Source organism: Scardinius erythrophthalmus (assembly GCF_964197995.2).
Source record: "Scardinius erythrophthalmus genome assembly, chromosome: 14".
Classification (NCBI taxonomy): domain Eukaryota; kingdom Metazoa; phylum Chordata; class Actinopteri; order Cypriniformes; family Leuciscidae; genus Scardinius; species Scardinius erythrophthalmus.
Window position 1 is genome coordinate 8,730,313 of NC_138234.1, and position 6,000 is coordinate 8,736,312.

Sequence of the window (6,000 nt, forward strand, 5' to 3'; positions counted from 1 at the left end):
TACTAAGGGACAGTAGTACAGGGTATTAGAATGACATTACATTTTTCTGTGTTAGGGAAGCGTAAACCATCAGCAACACTCTTAAAACCAGACCGGCCTGATGAATATAGTACTACAACATCTCCACAGCCAGGTTAGTATATGGACATGTACACATGCTACTGTAAGGATATGCCTGTTTCTGATCAGTGTTATTGTTTTTCACCAATTCCCTTCACTCTAGTGAGGGTTCCTTTGCCAGTACCTCCAGAGTTGCTTGAATTGGGGTTATCGACAAGCAAGACCACATCGCCTTTGAGACCAGTGCAGGAAACCGTGCTCTGTCAATGTAAGGACTTAATGTAACATCATTTTACTTAATAAAATTTAAAACAGATTTACCATATTTAACAAATGTTATGCTCATCTATGACCAATGTCATCCTGCAGCCCTCCTCCCAGTGACCTCTGCACAGTCTATAGCCTCTACTCCTCCCTCAGGCCCCCCTGCAGCCTCTGCTGGGTACCCCTCAACTCAGTTGGAGGAGAAGCATGCTGTTACACCACTGCCAAGCTATGAGCAGGATGTAAGCCAATGGCACTGTTCTCACCAGCAGAGAATCTGGATGAAAATAGAAATGGAAAACTTGGGACTGTGGCCAGGCTCTAGACTGGTGAGACATCCAATGAACATGATCTCTTTGTGGCGTTACCCACCTCAGCCTGAGCTTATTGATTCTGTCTATAAGCTGCCATCACCTAAATACTTTCAACTTCATCCATTCTTCATTTGGAAACCAGAGCGCACCATTATGGAAAGAGTCCGTAACAACTACACTCTGCCACGTCTGAACGGCTGTCCGAATCCTCACGTTGTCTCATCAGGAGTTGGACGACCCCGTGCCATTATTGGTACAAGCAGCCAGTACTACATACTGGCCTCTCGGCTCAGCTGTAAAGTTGGTTCTGCAACATGTTTCCAGCTTTTCTGACGCACAAAAAGGCCATATGTAAGACTGTGATGGATGAGTTGCGGCGCACAGCAAAGTCTCCCAATGATATAGCCAATCAGTTGAATGAAGCTCTCCACCTCTGGTATGAGCGTGCACACCTGGCTTACCTGTCCACTGTTTAAAAATATGCTGGATGGAGACAGTGGACTTTATGGTCAGCAGACCATCACAGGGGCACTAAGAGCAACAACTAATCCTGCTCCATTTGGTGGGTATGGTGATGTGGTCAGCTGGTATGGAGTAACAGTCTCACCCCACTACTTGGTTGACTGCCTCATTCAGGAGTATCATAGGCAGGAGAGCACACTCAATCTGCTCCTTCAAGGCACGTTTGGACAAGTATTAAGGGCTGACCATACCCGCAAGGTGGCCCGAAAGGTCGTGCTTGCATCAGGTACTATGTCGTCATACACTGTGATGAATGAAAACTGGATGATCTTGTCCTGGGTGATGCTGCAGTCTGAAAGTGATAAATCCCTGCAGCCAAAGTATGAGGGGCTGTCCCGTCGTTACATTTTAGCAGGACTGCCAAAAGCCAACTACCAGTGGGTTGACAGGTAAGAACCAGCCATCACATTTTCCTTCCCACCTATATTATATTTGTAAAGTAAACTAAATATAGTATAGCAAATACATGTATCCTATTTATTTGAATGTTTAATATTTTAAATATACTTCTCTTTGTGTGTGGAACAGAGATTGCTGTGCTGCCTTCAGGATCCCAAACCCTGATCCCCAGGAGCACCTCCTCTGGGATTCTTGGAAGACCACTGAGGCTATAGTGACTGCGGCAACCTCTGGGTATGTCATCAACACCTGTGCCTCCCGCAAAGAATATAATAGCGATGTAACGCAAAGGATATGGTCAGATTACCAGCTTTCCCCCTATATGTTTAAATGACTGAAATTACCCTGTGATCAAACTCCCTTTGGTCTGAGACCTAATCAAATCACTAGCATCCTAATCCACAAACACCTCTATTGTCCCAAGATTCTTCCTTTTGGGGCACGCAGACCCAACGGCGCCAACAAATGGCGTAAATCATTGAACTGCCTATCTGAAAACAGAGATCCCTTACTGCTGAGCCAACAAGGACCTTTGTTTTATGGCTCTGCGAACATCCGCTGACCAATAAAAGCAATCTCGAGAGAACCCCCAGGGACTCTCTGTCGGACATTCATTTACATTTAGACACTCATTTAACACGTAAGGAAACAACCAATCAAATCATCTCATCAAAACCAATAAAGCGCACACACATAGCCTCGCAACCCGTGCTCGAGGACAAAAGTTCAACGCGCCAGGTTTTGAACTCTCGAACTACCCGCAAACGCACACAGATTCTACCACGTGAATCAAAATCGTCTTGTGAAATGTTTAAAATGTATTCTCTTGATGTATGCATGATCCCTTATCCCAAATATTATGCCTATACAGCTTTATTGATTTGTAATCCATTTGATGTGACTATAATCATGAAAAATCATGTATCCGCGAGTGACTAGGTCATAGAATCACCGTTCGCGGTATCATTTTGTGCCAAACAGCCCAACGGTGTTGAATCTTTAATCCAAAATAATGAAGGATGCAGTCTTTTATTAATGTCAGGTTATAAATGTTTACAAATAAGTTATTGCTTCAGCACAAGACAGAAAAGGCGTGAGCTTTTAGGAGGCGGCCACAACACGCCCTTCCAGATGATTGGCTCCGGAACGGGAGGAAGGCGTGGCTGTGGTCCCTTCAAAAACACATACACCTGCTCCTGAACACACACGCACGTGCTCCTAGCCCAACACACACACGCACGTGCTCACTACACTCCCACATACACGCTGCCACACCTACACACACCCAAAGCTCTCTCTCTTCCTCTCTCTCATTTTCTCTTCCCCTATAACCTTGTTATTATTTTATTCTGTTGCTTTGTTTTATTTTATGTCTTATTGCGATCGCTTATGTTGTTTTGTTTATGCATATTTACTCCTGCGTGATTTGAATTAGTACATGTAATCTTAGTTGTTTGATTAAAACTTTATAATCCTATGAAACTGAATCTGTCTCATATTGTTACATTGCTGAAATCTCTGAGAGTGTTGATTACCTCTAAAGCTCTATTTTTGTTCTACCAGTAAATATCTAAACTGTCTATAAACCCTAAAGTATCGTTCTCTGTGGCCACAAGAAGGATATCTTGTCGGTGTTATAGACTGATAGGTTTCTGTTCAGAAATTGTACATATTGTCTGCCGGACAGATAATTTGCACGATAAATGAACACTAACTTTACCTAAATTTCCCCTAATTGAACACATAAATTCTACCTACTTATCCCCTATTTAGAATAAATTAATTTGTGTATACAACACATTAATATTCATATCTTATGAATATTAATTCTCATTGAGCTAATAAATCCCCTTAACTGACCCAGTGTTGTTACAGCGACATCAACATCAAGCTGGACTTGTTCCACTGCATGCACATATTTTCCCCATTTCGCCACATATTTTTCTGTCCTGTCATTAATATTGAAAGAAATTTTTTCGTATGATGCCACTTTTGCCAATTCCGTACTCCACTCCTGGAAAGAGGGCTCCCCTGGGTTCTTCCAGTTTCTCATTATTATTTGTTTTCCTACCATTATACTAGTCTGAATAAAGTCCGCTGCTTCACAGTTCGATGTCATCTGTGGATCATTTAAAACAAACAACCTCGGACAGAACTCCAGACCAGTCCGGGTAATATTTTCAATGCGGTCATGAATCTTTGGCCAAAAATTCTGAATCATGGGACATTCCCAGAGCAAATGAAAAAGAGACCCTTCTAAACTACAGCATTTCCAGCAGTCTGCATTATCTCTCAGCTTCAGCCTAAACAGCCGAGTCGGAGTCCAGTAAAATCGATTAAGAATCTTAAACTGAATTAGTCTAATCTTAATGTCTCTTGAAACCCTCTTAATGTTTTCACATATACGATCCCATTCTGTATGTGTAACATCAATGTTCAAATCTGCCGACCAAGTTAACATTGTTGCATAAGATATGGTAACTGTCTGTTGAAATAACATTGTATAAAAGATAGCAGCTTCATGCCCCAAACCCATTATTTTCTTAATCTGAGAAAGAAGGTTTGACTGCTGAGGTTCTATTCCTTTCCCTATGACAGCAATTAGCAGGTGACGCATTTGAAGATACTTCCAGAAATTATTTCTGGGCAAATTGTATTCACCTGCTAACCTTTCAAATGATTTTATATTATCCCTCTCATACAGATTTGCAAGTGTAATAATTCCTTTTTCTACCCAATCTTTCCATAGAAGAGAATGTTTATTAATACGTAAGGTTGGATTATTCCAAATACAGGATTCGGAATTAAGATAAACATTAATATTAAAAGCTTTAGAAAACTTCTTCCACACATTACAGAGGTTAGATATGATAGGGTGAGATTTTAATTTGGAGGGTATATTGCTAGATAAAGCATTTATAGGGGAAAGTGGTGAGAATAATCTCTGTTCAATCTCAAACCAGGGAGGAGCTCTCTCAGGTGGCAGTGTCCACTGAGCTATATGTCTCAAGCAGAAGGCATAATGATACAGGGCTAGTTTGGGGAGGCCCATGCCACCCTTATTGATTGGTACCTGTAGCCTTTCTAATTTTATCCTCGCGCGTTTACCATTCCATAAGAACTTTTTGCAAATTTGGTCGAATCTTTTAAAGTATTTTTGGGGTATTGTAATAGGCAGGCATTGCAGCAAATAATTCAACCTCGGGATACAATTAATCTTCAGGACATTGACCTTTCCCCATAATGATAAAAATAGTGGTGACCATCTATCTGTATCTAATGAAATTTTATTAAAGAGTGGATTCAAATTTTTTTCGATTATTTTATCAATTTGATGAGGGAAGAGAATACCAAGATATTTTATGCCTTCAGTAGGCCACTGAAACAGCCCTGCCTGAAATAAAGTTCTTGGACAGTATAAAGTCAATGGAATCTCATTGTCAAATGACTTTAAAGCCCACTCTGACTTGGACCAGTTGACTTTATACCCTGATATCTTGGAGAACGATTCAATAACGTCCAATAATGCTGGGACTGATTTGGCTGGGTCCGAAGCAAACCACAAGATGTCGTCCACGTAAAGCAGAAGCTTATGTGTAGACTCATTAATTTTAACTCCCTGAATATTCTGATTCTTGCGAATAGCTGCCGCAAGAGGCTCAAGAGCTAGACAGAAAAGCCCTGGCGATAATGCAGAGCCCTGCCGGGTGCCTCTATGAAGTGTGAAATAAGAGGAAATCAAACCATTTGTTCTCACTGCGGCCTGTGGGTCTTTGTAAAGAATCTCTATCCATCTGAGAAAAGTTTGACCAAAACCGAATGTTTTAAGCGTATGAAACATATACCTCCATTCTAGCCTATCAAACGCTTTCTCAGCGTCGAGTGAGATAGCTGCTGTTGGATCGTTGGAGTCCCGCACCGACCACATAATATTTATAAGGCGTCTCACATTATCAGAAGAATTTCTCCGTCTAATAAAGCCCACTTGATCAGGGTGGATAAGTGAACCAAGTGTTTTATCCAATCTATTTGCAAGTATTTTAGATAAAAGTCTACAATCCACAGATATTAAGCTTATTGGACGATAGCTTTTACAGTCAGTCGGGTCCTTTTCTTTTTTAAGTATAAGAGAGATAATTGCTTGATTTAAGGAGGAAGGTAATTTGCCAGATTTAAATGCTTCTGCAAGCATATTTTCAAATAGTGGTAATAGGTCTTCTGCATAGCATTTAAAAAATTCTGCTGTAAACCCGTCTTGGCCTGGGGATTTACCTGATGGTAGGGCCTTAATTGCATCAAGTATCTCCTGTGAACTAATAGGTAAATCTAAGTCCTCCTGTTGTGATACACTCAACTTAGGAAGGTTTAATTTATTAAGAAATGACATTATCTCTTTATCTGTGGCATTGTTTTCAGATGTGTAAAGATTTATATAAAATTT